Source organism: Haliotis rubra, unplaced genomic scaffold (genome assembly GCF_003918875.1).
Source record: "Haliotis rubra isolate DU_JTF1 unplaced genomic scaffold, ASM391887v1 Scf580, whole genome shotgun sequence".
Classification (NCBI taxonomy): Eukaryota; Metazoa; Mollusca; class Gastropoda; order Lepetellida; family Haliotidae; genus Haliotis; species Haliotis rubra.
The window spans coordinates 295,988-311,863 of NW_025767280.1; the positions used below are offsets into that span (position 1 = coordinate 295,988).

The following is a 15,876-nucleotide window of genomic DNA, read 5'->3' on the forward strand; positions in this document are numbered from 1 at the left end:
TCTGACAGTTTATTGTGAGCATATTCGTTACAGGTGTTTAATGTATTGACTTCAAAGTAGCAGAAAACAAACTGAGAGTTATACCTGTTAATCTAGATATTGTAAATGTCAGGAGAATGGCAAGGGCGGATACAGCTTTTTGAGAAAGGGGTGCACACTATTGAGAAAAGGAGGGGTGTACACTTCATTTTCACCCAAGTTTCAATGGTCATTTAATAAACTTTCAGGACAAGGGGGGGCACCCTGCATCCCCCCTCTGGATCCGCCTATGAATGGTGTCTTACATCATAATAATTCGAGATAGATAATTGTGGATTGTATGTTGAAATTGTAATGCCCACAATTCAGTACACTGTGCTCAGTAGGAAGGCGTTTCCTATTCTCGCGGTACTTACGGATATCGGCTGAAAAAATAACACAAACAATTTTTATTGTATTCATGCTTGTTGTTTTCACTTGAAGGGCCTTCTCCTCTAACATCTACATCTATCAGCTGCCAGATCCATCAGGTGAATTACCACTCGTGAGCCCGGTGATAAACAATGCCATCTGCCATTGACGAAACGAGGCTTCTCCCGTTCTCGCGGTATTACCAGGAATTAACGTTATTGAGTGTATGTAAGAGCAATCCTGCCGGAAATGGCAGGAAAAAGTAATGATATGTCCAAGTTGGTATAAACTCCCCAATATTCGTGATTTTGATCACTCACAGACTTGGGCCACTTCCTAGTTACCAGTCGGTAATGTAAACAACCGCTAAGAGTCGCGCTTCAGCGATTTCGGCAGAAAACATGTTTACCGCGAGAATAGGAAACCCGCGAGAATAGGAGACGGACCTATACTTAGGAATGTACCTTACATGTCAGCAGGGTACATAAAACAACAGCCAATGACTATCCAACATTCATGCAAGGAAAGTTAAAACCAACTGTCACCAAGTCAGCCTGACCTAAGCTACCTAGAGTAACATGGCCAAACTGACAAGACCCATCAGCAACAATAAACTCCACAGTCACACAAATCTCTTCTTAAATACACAAATATTAAACTGAGAACAGAGCTCAACATTCCGCCATCTTTAAGTGTAGACTTAAGAAAACATGAAGCCTGTACTCAAGGGGATTACCCACATCAGACACACACATCACCAGTGAAGTTCAACAATGTAACGGTTTCTTCCCCTCCCAACACATCCTACAACTAAAAAGTCCACAAAAGCTGATTACGTAACAGCTATTTGTAAATATTCACACGAGCACACTTAATTCTCAGGACTTCCTTCCCTGCTATGTTTAAACTGGCTCTGACTGCCTCCAGAGATTTCCACAAGCTTATGCTCCTGCTGCCAAGAAAAATATTTTGTTTTGATCATTTTTTCAACATGTGACATTTCTATGATGCTGAAAATTACTTTACGGGATATTTCAGGCGACAGTGTTTGACAGATCTTACGTTCCCTTGTTTCTCATTTTCTTAGGATTATGATGAGAGACAAATGTCACGCTTGTTACCTTTCTCAGGCTACGTGGTTGACATGCATCCCCATTTACAAGGAGTGTGCCTTAAAAGTGGGAGATGTTATGTATAGACAACTGACCGTTATCGTTTCTTAATATGGAACATAACCACCTTGTCCACGACACAGTATTTGATGAATCTTTAAAAGCACCCAAGATGAAATGGGCTTCAATTGTACCCATGTGGGGACTGACTGAGTTTGAGGAGCCAACTTTTACCAATAGGCTACCCAACATCTCCTGTATAGACAACTGACACATTGTACCCCACACAGCATTTGATGAATCTTTAAATTTAAATTAAAAGCACCCAAGACGATGTTTATGTTAAGAAATGGGGGAACTGAATACTCACCTCATGTTACACACTTTGATGATCTTCTATTCCATACTTGGCAAATTTGGTGACCTTTGATCAATACTCTTTATCATATCATGGACAGAGTGACTGATGTAAAAATCTGATCCAATAAACTGGATACCGTAACCTGATAAATGTCTAAATGAGGTCTCCTACCAGGAACTACTTTTAATCTCCATACTTTGAGTGTCAATATCTCCTTGCTCAAATACTACCATTAAACATTCCAAAGGAGTTAAGATATTCTGAAGTGTGTAGTGAGCTTTATTTGAGGTGTGTGATTATGCAGACAACAAAGGCTGCAAATCTTTGGAGACGATATTAGGCTGTACACAATTTTTGTCTGTGTTTCCAACCTCCTGCTCACCTTGAATTTTTATTTTGACATAAAATAAGGAAAACCTTTTCTTATCTTAATATTCTCCGCCGCTGAGAAAATTTATGCACTGATATGATAAAAATATACTCTTACACACTCTTAATTTTTTTTTATTAAAATACATGGTTCTGAAGCAAAGAATTTTGTTTCTGGATTAATTTATAGACTATTACCCAGTGATCTACATCTTATATGTCAGAAAAGATAAGTTTAGTGAAAAAATAGTGAAACAAATTTTTTTCATGTTTAATATAAATTATATTTTTGGCATGGTTGCAGCCTTGCTGGTTCAGGTTGGAAAAGAGTAACAAATAAAAAATTAAAAAAAATACAGATGTCCTATGAGGGAAATTCATAAACAGAACAAGGAAATTGTCAATGTGCTGCTTCTTTGGTATGGAGGATGCATACATGGGTAAAATAAGGAGAATATGGAAATGTGTGACCATCCATTTTGTAGGATAACTATCCCTCGTGTAACTTCTGCCAGTACTTCAGGACATTTTTAGAGTGAGTGAGTTTAGTATTTATGTTTTAGCAATACCCGGTATTCCAGCAATATCAGCGGGGGACACCAGAAATGGGCTTCACACATTGAACCCATGTGAGGAATTGAACCCAGGTCTTAGGCGTGACAAGCGAACATGTTAACTACTAGGCTACCCAACCGCGCCAGTTTTAGTGAATGAGTGAATTAAAATTTAAAGTCACATCGGCAATATTTTTTAGAAATTCCAGTTTTAGAAATTCCAGTGCAACAAAAGTAAACAGATGAAGAACAGCCAGGGTAAGATGGCATGTCATAAACGAAGTCACTGAGACTGACCAATCTGTCCATTTTGTTATAAACATTATACTCGTAATTAATAGGTGCCACTAGGTGCCAATACTAACAAGAACCATTATACAAGAGGATATTATATGGAGTGCACCATGGCATACATTAGAAGTATGTTTACAACACAAGTGCCTAAATGTTGGTATTTCCCGTAATAACGCAATAATACTGCCCCAAGAGTGACTTCAATATGTTGTAGGTGTTTTGTAATAATATAGGATTAAAGAATAATGGGACATAGTACTAGTGAGGTGATGAAATGGGTTTAACGTCCTTGAGAATATTTCTAACATATGACGACGTGCATGTGTGTGTATGTGTATGTGCGGCTGCTTGTACTAGCCCAGACTTAAGCTGGTTTTATAGTGCTAGCCCACTGAGATACCATGCCGCAGTGAAGCATGAATACCCCACTCAGACACATTATACTGACTCCGAGCTGACCAGTCCTTGTTGTACCCATTAATGCCGAGAGCCAGGCAGGGACCAACAAGTACCAATTTTAACGTCTTTTGGTATGATGCGGTCAGGGATTGAACCCGCGACCTTCAGCTCTCCAGGCGGTCCCTTTGTTTAAAGGTCACGGGGCTTGAATGTTGAAAGTATTGAGTAACAGGGGCCTTTAATCCACGGATAAATAACTGAATTAATAATGCAACTAATCAAGCACTTCAAAATCAGCCTTCAAATCTCAGCATGGGAATACTTCTACATACTCCACCATTATCCACAGACCGAATAAGAACCCATCAATATGTATTAATGAACTGGGTGTTCCTAGATACGAGACTGATTGGTTCTGTATGTATACTTGGGATTGTTAAGTTACATCTGCCAACATAAATCCTAGTTAATGATACTGAGAACATTTGTCCATGTCAATACCTCCTCCCTACAACCACACCTTGTGGTCAATACACATTGCATGTGGCTCTGTCACAACAGACGATTAACCACATCAGCGGTAATCACCTTTGTCATAAAGTCATACGACGATCAATATAAACTGGGAGAAGAACGTAGTTTGTGTCACGCGTGCCCCTGGGCACTGTTAAGATGTTTACGTGTGATCTTTGGAACTGAGTGAGTGAGTTGAGTTTACGCCGCTTTTAGCAATATTCCAGCAATATCACGGCGGGGGACACCATAAATGGGCTTCGAACATTGTACCCATGTGGGAATTGAACCCACGTCTTCAGCGTGATGAGCAGGCGCTTTAACCACTAGGCTACCCCCATCCCACCTTTTGAACTGAAGTGTCACAGCCTTGAGAATGCTTTAATAATTTAATAAGTGGAATATCAGAAATTCTGTTCGTGAGTGTTCATATATTACTCAACTTTTGATAATGAATATGTGATGTGTTGTTCTCCCTAAATACACTGACTGACTGACTGAGTTTGGTTTTACGCCGCTTTTAGCAATATTCCAGCAATATCACAGCGGGGGACACCAGAAATGGGCTTCACACATTGTACCCATGTGGGGATTCGAACCCGGGTCTTCGGCGTGACGAGCCAACGCTTTAACCACTAGGCTACCCCAGCGCCCCAACCCCTAAATACACATTTGACATACAAGAATCCATTCTGTGAGCAGGGCTCCAGATAAGGGCCGTATCGGCGTATGTACGGATAAAAAATATGCACAATAGAGTAGGGAATAATTTAGAAAACGTAGCAGATACGCACCACAGCAATGGTGTACGGTCTTCAAATCATTTACAAACATATTTATATGAAAAAGTATTGTTTTATTGTTTATTGACCTGTTTACACAAGAATAGCAATGTTGTGGTGCATATATGAAACGAAACACAAGATTATTGATACGCCATTGAATTATATTCAGTATTCTAAATGTACTCTTTAGTTTTTCCAGTACTCCTATATTGAAAACATAAGGAGTACGTACTCCTGATGTTGAAAAATTATCTGGAACCCTGCTTTGAGACATTGAAAACATATCCCTTTGAAATGTTAAGCTGTACATCAAGTCTCTTGTATGTGCAGTTGATTTAGCAATGGTTTCACAGAATAAATATCTATCTAATTACTAGCCCTGTTACGATTAACCCACGTATTTGGTGATTTGCACCATATTCCTTTATGAATTCAATAATCGTAGTCACTAGAATCATATATTTAAGAAGTGTTTTTACTTATATCATTTTATAGATAAAGGGTAACCCCATAAATCAAACACTCTTTATGAGAGAGATTAAACTGGGAAAAAAACCATCAAAAACACTCCTGAAAGTACGGTAATGCGAAAAGGAACAAAATAAAGTACCAGAACATAAATCTTGCAGTAATAAATACCCCTAATATTTAACCACCTTCAACTTTATTGGTGTATATCCTGTCATGTTTGCAATACAAGATGAATAATCCCCTAGACCAGCTCTCTGTTAACACAGTGAAGACTGAGAAACGTAATACATCATCTGTCACATTGCAAATACTGAGGGGCACTAGGGGCTCTGTCATCTGTAGTGCTGGAATCTGCTTTGCAGAGAGTTGTGTCCCTTAGGCCTGCCAGAAGTTTAGGATACTTAGTTTGAATCCTGTTGACGATCAGCTAAGTTTTGAGTCTTTTCATGAGTGAGTGAGTGAGTGAGTGGGTGGGTGGGTGGGTGGGTGAGTGAGTGAGTGAGTGAGTGAGTGAGTGAGTGAGTGAGTGAGTGAGTGAGTGAGTGAGTGAGTGAGTGAGTGAGTGAGTGAGTGAGTGAGTGAGTGAGTGAGTGAGTGAGTGAGTTGGGTTTTACGCCGCTTATAGCAACATTCCAGCAATATCACGACGGGGGACACCAGAAATGGGCTTCACACATTGTATCCATGTGGGGAATCGAACCCGGGTCTTGGGCGTGACAAGCCAACGCTTTAACCACTAGGCTACCCCACCACCCCTTTATATATGAATAAGTCAATTACTATCATACTGTTTCTGTAAACAAAAACCTGACTCAAATATTAATACTAATATTGTGTTATTTTGTTAAAAGTTCTGCAAGTTCAGTTGAGAAACGTTCACTGCAGCATGTGAAACACTAAAAGGAATTTTCATCACTATGACCATGACATGCTAATGTATTATAACAATGTCACAACTTGGTCCAATGTTTTGCTTCACATGACCATAAGAGGCCTCGACAAAGAGCAACAAGTGAAACAATATATTCCTCCATGGCTTGTATTTATTCTGTTAAGCATATTTTGCTTTGTTAATAATTAGTGAATATTCAATTCAAATAATTAGTGAATATTCAATTCTTACGAGAATGAATTGAATTCATGAAGGGATACAATTCAATTCACAGATTATGTGAATTTATCCAGACCACTGTTCCAATGTACCATTCTTAGCAGGGTCTACAAAACAATTAGACATTAAGTTAGACTTAACCAAAGGAGACATATGAAAAAGAATGCACATAATAATAACAATAAGGTGCATATGAAAAAGAATGCATCAGAAACAATAATGTGCATATTTATAATGCGTCAAATTCATACCATAAAGTCAATTTTATTTAACAAATGAGGCAATGAAGTGCAAGTTAAGTGCATACAGAATGCCTTTAAGTAAGAAGTCAAATGTAATGAATGTTATATATGGGAAAAACTGAATTTATTTGAGAACTGACTAGTGATTGGCTTGTGCGCTGGCAATTTAATTACTCTGAGAGAGTCAGTTGGAATCCCAGATAAGACTAAACAATGTACTAGAATCTATTCTATTGAAGAAGTGTAACATACGTTAGTAAAGTGCAGTCTTTGAAAATGTTTGAATCTAGTCATTGAAATAACAACTTACTTGCCCAAATCACCACATTTTCACTCTAAATTGATCAAATGATTGACCAAAAAATTTATCAATGATCACTTTACACTCAATTTACATTTTCAGCTCCCTGAAGAGAACACAACCCAAACCAGCCTGTGAGATGCTTGATGGTTAAGAGTCACATCTTTATGTCATCCCACCAAGTACCCAGCTACGTAAAGACCGCCTCTGTGGTGTAGTTGTTAGAGCATCCGCCCGGAGAGCGGAAGGTCGCGGGTTCGATCCCCGACCGCATCATACCAAAAGACGTTAAAATATGGTACTTGTTGGTCCCTGCCTGGCGCTTGGCATTAATGGGTACAACAAGGACTGGCTTGGAGTCAGTATAATGTGTCTGAGTGGGGTATTCATGCTTCACTGCGGCATGGTATCTCAGTGGGCTAGCACTATAAAACCAGCTTCAGTCTGGGCTAGTACAAGCAGCCGCACATACACATACACACGCATGCACGTCGTCATATGAGCCAAATATTCTCAAGCACGACGTTAAACCCAATTTCACCTCACCTCACCCTGCTATGTAAAGCACTGAGGGGCACAGCATTATTAATAATGCATACGTTATAACTGACCAAAGTAAATTGGTCCCGTCTAGTCAAGTGTCAAATACTTATAAAATATGGTTGTAACACTCAAAGGGACTATTAATTTTAGTTCATTATAATTTAGCTAAATTTTAAAATTTTGATTAAAATATGCAGCTAGTTGCCAGGACCAAAACGACATTGGTTATACCCATCAGTTTGTTGTGTGCATGGTCGTTTTAACATACATTTGTTTCCTGATAGAAATCAAGCAAATGTTGACTTTATTAAAAGGGATAATTGAACTGGGCTTTATACAGAATTCAGGGAAAAAATATTTCATTTACACAAAAAGTAGATCCTCAAGATAAACACATTTTCTTATACATAAAAAGCAAACAGACATCAGACAAATATTTGATCAACCCACTTACCAAAAACCTCTTTTCACATTTTTCATGTTCAAACAAAAAAAAGAACATGACTGCTGTCAGCCTTCATTTCAAATACCTTACCTACGAAAATGGATTATTTCTTAGTCTAAGAAGTGATATGAGAACTCAGGACTTTGCTTATGATCAAATTTCATCAGTTGGTTTCTATTTCTGCAAACTTGGTCTCTGATCAGAAAAGACTTTTGATCAAAAATGAAGCAAGGCATGTCAGTAGGACCTATAAAATATTTGAAAAGGCAAAAGCCAGCATTGAAAACATGAAAAAGCAACAAACAGTCCATGCCAGGATAAAGCGAATCTCTTAAATGAAAATATTAAACATATGATATCTGATTGCATGTTGACCTTCAACTGTCGCTCTCAAAAAATGATATACGCAGTGCATGGAAAGAAACCTTTCAAAATTACCAGGACCAGTGAGTGGACAATAATTAGTGGTCCTGTCTGTAGCAGAAAACTGGGTTATTGTGCATATAATATAACTCAACAAGCTTAACAAGCAAAAACTGTGATTTTACAGCATTCTCTATGGCTTTGACTAGAATCACAATTGTTATCTTACCCACACAAGATGACATTAGTGAGTGAGTGAGTTTAGTTTTGCGCCGCACTTAGCAAAATTCCAGCCATATGGTGGCAAGCTGTAAATAATCGAGTCTGGACCAGACATCCAGTGATCAACAACATGAGCATCGATCTGCGTAATTGGGAATTGATGACATGTGTCAACCAAAGTCAGCGAGCCTGACCACCCGATCCCGTTAGTCGCCTCTTACGACAAGCATGGGTTACTGAAGGCCAATATTCTAACTCGGACCTTCATGGTTCGTGATGACATTAGGTAAGTGGTGTAAGGCATCAGAGGCCAAGATAAGCTGAGTATTTGGGTAAAATACGCATAGAAAATTTCCAATTATGCATTGAAAAATAATTGTTGCCTACCAATTACGCATTTAAAATGTTAGATACGCAAAAAGTTTAAAACATATGCGTACGGAATATATTTATAAAAATTGCTTGCATAATGAAAAAGACATCGATTGCTATCAAGTTGAACTGTTAGTATAGGACTAGTGTTGTACTGTCAGTATAGGATGAGTGATTTTCTATGAAATCATTTCCATTATATTTAAGTTGGTTTTGCTTAGGTATGACATTAAGGCAGTACATACCTGCTTAGTAAAATTACTCAATACTTAGGTGAGTAAAATCACTGAAATACCCACATATTTGAAAGTAGTGGGTAACAGAAAATGAAATACCCACTCAACATAAATAATACCCACTCCAAAATAAAATACAGTGGGTACAGTACCCACATGAGCTAAATCTTATCTGGAGCTCTGTAAGGCATTCTAAATGTGTCCACTCCTACAACGGCATGCATGTCCATGTGTGTGTTGCTGGATGTACCTTGATGCTATATTGCCAGACCACTGAGATACCATATCACAGTTTAACATGAATACCCTCCTCAGGGACACTCACCCCCCTGATGCTTAACACAATACAATGGACAAGTAACATCTTTTGCTGTCTTTTGGTATGAAGTGGACAGGGGATCAAATCATCACCCTGCTTATCTCCAGTCAAACACACTATCCTCTTCATCACAGCAACAGGTGGAGTGACCATCACTGGTATTGCTGTCACATACTACTGCCATACTGGCAAACAAGGATAAGTTGGACCGGGAAGTAGGCGGTGCACGGCAATGAGCAAACCCGTTTGGTTTGTGAAAGGTAGAGCAAACGTAGGCTTGATCACATGCATTACATGACGATGAAATTGATTCCGCGCGTAGCTGCACACGCCTTGCTCATAAGACTCTCACGTCGGTGTAGAAAGTCGCAATACACTTGATCGTGGACAACCTGGTGCCCCTTCGCTAACAATGGCAAGTGCCAGTGGGTGGCACTCATACATGCTTGGTGCTCAACTTATCCTTGTTTGCCAGTAAGACAATATGAGGCTATATAACAAGCTTGAAATTATATTGGTAAAGTGAAAGAAACATTCAGAGCAGCACATCTGATTTCTAAATCTAAACAATCACAATCTTTGGCAGTTCCAAATGCAAAACAAAAAGGACTATTATGTCTTTGTGAATGCTTTATACATTCTGTAGTTACTGAGTGTTTTTGCATCTATACTCGAAGAGGTGTTCTATTGTGAGTATATTTATCTTCTGGGTTTACTTCTTAGACTTAATTTCAGCATCGAGGTGGTGATGATATAAAGTTGAACAGTTTTAGAATGTAGACATGTGATTGGTTAAAAAACCTACATATCCTATACTTAGACTGAGCATCAATACTTCCTCATGGCCCATCTTACCTATGGGACCGCCTCCGTGGTGTAGTGGTTAGAGCGTCTGCCCGGAAAGCGGAAGGTCGCGGGTTCGATCCCCGACCGCGTCATACCAAAAGACGTTTAAATATGGTACTTGTTGGTCCCTGCCTGGCGCTCGGCATTAATGGGTACAACAAGGACTGGTCGGCTTGGAGTCAGTATAATGTGTCTGAGTGGGGTATTCATGCTTCACTTCGGCATGGTATCTAAGTGGGCTTGCACTATAAAAACAGCTTCAGTCTGGGCTAATACAAGCAGCCGCACATACACATACACACGCACGTCGTCATATGTTAGAAAGTTGAAGGTGGTGTGGCCATTGTTATTGAATGATAACTGAAAAGATGTCCCACACACCTCTTTAATCCTTGGTATGGAACAGTATTGATTTTGACGGTTTATCTTCCTACCATTGGCCCATCAGTCATTACAGCTAGTGAATGAATAAGTTAGTGAGGGAGTCAAGTTGAAGACATAATCGAATCAAGTCATATGAGCAAACACTTTACAATAATCATATGTTAATTACATATCAGTTATTTTTAAAAATTCAAGTTTAGTCAATATTGAAAGTGAAGGAACCATTTGAGTGGAATCAAATAAACTCTCTTTGTTTAATTTACACTGACCATATATTTTTTGTTCTTTGTACAAGATTAAAAAAAAAGAAAAAGATATAGAAAAGAACATTTTTGATAGTTAGGGGGTTGATGGGGCTGAGGGTGTTGTTTACAAAATAGTTTGTCTAAAATTAATAGATTTATCAGTCTGTCTATTTTTTCATCCATCGTATTCTCAGTAATAAATTGGGGAGTCTAAGGGAGGAAGTGCCGAAGGCACAGATAGTCTCTGGCTTGCTGCTTTGGGCATTCAAACAATAGGACAGTTTGCATCAGCCAGCACCCAATTTAATGCCCATACACAGGAGGGAATATTATGGCTCTGATAAAAACCTGCACCTTAAACTGTTCAGTATTGATCACATGCTTCTATACTCATTGATTGGTCACTGAAGAAAACAGTGACTAGGTTATATTAAAAAATATGTTCTGACTTCAAATGATTGTGATTACACACTGCTGATGTCAAAATGAATCCGATATCACAGTAAACAATCATTTTCGTTTCAGACATTGTATCCGGTATCCTGTTAATGCATCATGACACTGCAGTTTCTTGACAAATCTGATCAAATGACATCCTAATGGGATCGTAGACAACTGACCCCTGTGAATTATACATTATATTTCCTACTTGAAATCCTACTTGAACAACAATGTACAAATAGGAACTGTATGCAAACATTAACATGTTGTAACAACTGTATGAGACTTGGTAACAACGTGGGAAGAATAACAACATATATCACTCAACTCCACAATACATGTATATCACTGTGGTATGTGACAGCACATTTGGTAATGTCTACTACAGTGTGACATTGGTGATATTCATGGCCATCTAGATGCTGCTTCCTGCATTTACAAACAGACAACACAGTAACCCTTCCAAAGTCATACTTGTGGGACGTGGCACAACTTTCAGCATCAAGTATCATTTAAGCCAGAAACACAAAACCACTTTGATAATATTTCATGAGATGAATTCCCCTCCTATATGTTTCTGGTTTACATTCAGGGAATAAGTGGGTCCTTTTCATCCATTTGAGAGAGTGAGCGAGTGTTTTTTTAAATTGTATTTAACAATATTTCAGCAATATCATGGAGAGTGACACCAGAAATGAGCTTCAATGTACCCATGTAGGGATTCAACCCAAATTTTTTAACATGATGAGCAAACACATTAACCACTAGGCTACCCCACCACCCATCCAATAGCCATTAAATTACCTTAGCCATAAACAGCAAACAGTATGTGTCTGATTCTGTACCGAGAAGGTAACGAAGTAGATGCTAGTTACAAAGCAACAACTCATTTTCATTGGTGTACAAGACATTATTTCATTCAAAAAGGGCAAATACAGAGATAAAATGATGAGGTGCTCACTTCTCTGGCCATGAAAAGAAAGACTGAGCGACAACATGACACCAACTAAAACACATCTCAAACAAGGCTGGATGTAAATTAAGTTCACCCCAGTCTCAATCTGGATATACCAGTGCACTTCTTGTTGCCTGAACAACAAAACCTTTGTGATCAACTTAATATCACATTTCTAAATATTGCCAAATAATACACTTAATTATATATTGTAACAGGCGTGGTTTGCTCTGTCTTGTGGAAACTACATGTTAAATGTGTGGTTTTACTTTGCGTTGTGTTTTTCCCTTTCAACTGGCAGGCATGTTTACCACAAGAGGGTACGCTCCAGGTATAAACCTGTAAATCCGTGAGCAATTCTCCTCCACGCTGTTTCCCGTTAATGACATGTAAATGAGTCATGAGTGAATAGACTAAGAGATGACTATTCTTATTTTCAACCAAATGACGATACTGTCTATTAAATCTTAACAGTATTGGTGTTCACAGTAAAATTTTAAAATGGTTGAATTACCTGCTATTTCTGGAACATGATCCTATACCATTACATAATACAGCATTATTGACATTGTAAATGCTCAACCCATGTCACCTACCTTCATTTCATACAATGCACAAAAGCCGGTTCTCATAAATCTATTTTAGTAATTTCAATTCATGTCGTGTTTACAAGTTTGAATAGCTGTCGATATGGTCGTGGGACACTTAGGACATTAAACACGGAGACAAGTCGTTGTCATTGTACCTACTTTTGTTCACGTGCTCCTGTGATCACAGAAATATTGTCCCAATCACATGTTTTCACATCCAGATATCCATACCTTTGATTAGGCAGACTCTCCAATATCGTCAGGTAAAACGATTTCAGGACAGGTGTTGGACCCCGTTTATCCACTGAGCGAATGTCAGTAGTAACTGGATAAACGAGTTTACAGGTCGCCACACGCTAGTGGATTTTATGACAGAAATGTTCTTCGGTAGATCGACCGTCCACGTTTACTATGGTGTATATGGGTAGAACTTGTAGAAAAGGCGAGAAAAGAGTGATGTTTTAGGTATTTGGATGGTTTTCTTTCAATATCCAACGAACACCAAGCCGGGAGATACCATGAATGTCCAAACATATTGTACCAACGTGGGGAATAGAACCCGGGTGCGTCTGCGTCACGGGCGAACGCTTGAACACTGGGGCGTTGTATTGGTACTTAGCTTTCCCTGTTAATGAACCGTATACAATCACGCTTTCCTTACAAATAACACGGACGGATATAACATACTCACTCTTACCGTGAATCACGACAATATTCCCCATGGTCACTTGCGCACAGCTGACAGCTAGTGGCGGATCCGGGTGGGGGTCAGACCCCACCCTTTGAAAATGACTGAAGACAACATTGAGGTTTATGTTTTGCAATGGCAGAGCCAAGGTGGGGTTCCGAACCACCACACACACACAGACAGACACACACGCGCAAGCACGCACGCACGCACGCACGCACACACACACACCGCCTATGCAGCACGATTAATTCATGTTTTCCATAATTTGTTCGTCTGGTGGTGTGGTTTTGTCATCATTACCTCAATTGCCATCGACATTCCAGCATACGTACTTCATAGCATACGTATTACAATTATAGAAGTTGTGACCCGCCCCAAACCCAAATGGTGATCGAACTGCTGGTATTCCGCTATACGGACACACACCCTTTCCACTGCACCATGGATGGGTTTCACTGCACCGAATACATGGTGCACCGGACATTTACACTTTAATCTGGAAACAATGCTGTTCACAAATTCTACAATCCCCGCGGCACACCCGTGAAAAGAAACCTTTCACACCTTTCTCCATTACCCAGTGTGATATATCACATTTCTGTTTTGAAAAGTATATTGAATTATAATAGACTGGCTTTATGGGCATGGTTTGCTGAAGAATAAACTGACGTTCAAAAGAAAGTACACAGGCAAAATTTCGCTTAATAGCAGAAAAAACAAACAAACTTTGAAACATAATTTCACATGTGTACTGAGGGACAATGTCAAACAGAAGTTTTTACAACCAGAACAGAAGTTCTTACAACCAGGACAGAACAGAAGTTCTTACAACCAGAACAGAAGAGAAGTTCTTACAACCAGGACAGAACAGAAGTTCTTACAACCAGAACAGAACAGAAGTTCTTACAACCAGGACAGAACAGAAGTTCTTACAACCAGGACAGAACAGAAGCGTGAAACATTTAGCGCGAGTATTGTTGCACTAGGGCATGGGGTCAAAATGACACATTTGAAAGTTCAGTCTCGATTATAGTCTGTTTGCAGTGAAAACGTACCGATGAATTTCACTTTAAACAAAAATGTGAATCAAATAAAGTGAAATTAAGACTGCGAATCCTCATAATTTTGCCTTGCCAACTGAACATTTAAATCTCAGAATTTTATTCATTGTAGGACAAAAGTTGTTTAACAAACGATCATACATTCAAATCGCTATTATTGGTTTGTATTACAAGGGGGTGAGCGCAGTAGATGGAACAGTGAAACAAATGCACGTGCGGTTCGTGATGGGCGTTAACTTAGACCAACTCTACATGTACCGGTGTTTCATTTAATGTGCATACACCCTTGTAATACAAACCAATAATAGCGATTTGAATTATGATCGTTTGTTAAACAACTTTTATCCTAAGTTGAATAAAATTCTGAGATTTAAATGTTCAGTTGGCAAGGTAAAAATTATGAGGATTCGCAATCTTAATTCCATCTTATTCGATTTACTTTTTTGTTTAAATTGACATTCATCGGTACGTTTTCAATGCAAACAGACTATAACAGACACCCTAATGTCACAACAGCAGGTATCATACTCTTGTATGGCCTGTGGGCATCGATGCAAGCCTACAAGGATACATACGCGTCTTCTCATGGAAAACGTATGTCGCCTGATGACGTCATTTGGAATTAATGCACATGGAGAGCCTGTTCAAGCTGTCGGACGTTGACTGGCTGCTGTTGTCGACGTCGGAGTTGTCTTCCGAGATGGTCCCATAGATATTCTATCGGGTTGAGGTCGGGTGAATGAGATGACCATGGCAAAACGTCAACATTATGGCGTTGGTCAGATTTATTTGTATCCTGGATCTTCAAAGACTGACTGACTGAGTTTGGTTTTACGCCGCTTTTAGCAATATTCCAGCAACATCACGGCGGGGGGACCCCAGATATGGGCTTCACACATTGTACCCATGTGGGGATTCGAACCCGGGTCTTCGGCGTGACGAGCCAACGCTTTAACCATTAGGCTACCCCACCGCCCCGGATCTTCAAAGAAATCAGTTATATACAAGTGATTCTTTCAGCATACGGGCGGTTGGGTAACCTAGTGGTTAAAGCGTTCGCTTGTCATGCCGAACACCCGGGTAGAATGTGTTAAGCCCCATTTCTGGTGTCACCCGCCATGATATTGCTGTAATATTGCTAAAAGCGGCGTAAACCTAAACTCACTCACTCGGCCCTTCAACACATCCCTGAAGCAGTTTTACCGAACACTGTACTGTTTCACCAACTGCCCATTCACGTTTCTATATAATAAAGTATCAC

General features: G+C 39.3%; 1 protein-coding gene across 1 annotated transcript in view; it reads right to left on the minus strand.

Moving 5' to 3' along the window:
• The window catches only part of LOC124254747 (myosin-IIIa-like), a 128,306-nt gene extending 115,170 nt beyond the window's left edge, over positions 1 to 13,136 (minus strand). Inside the window, 1 exon segment of the mRNA XM_046688589.1 lies at positions 13,095 to 13,136. The gene's annotated coding sequence lies outside the window, so the exon portion shown is untranslated.
• Between the last annotated feature and the right edge of the window lie 2,740 nt (positions 13,137 to 15,876).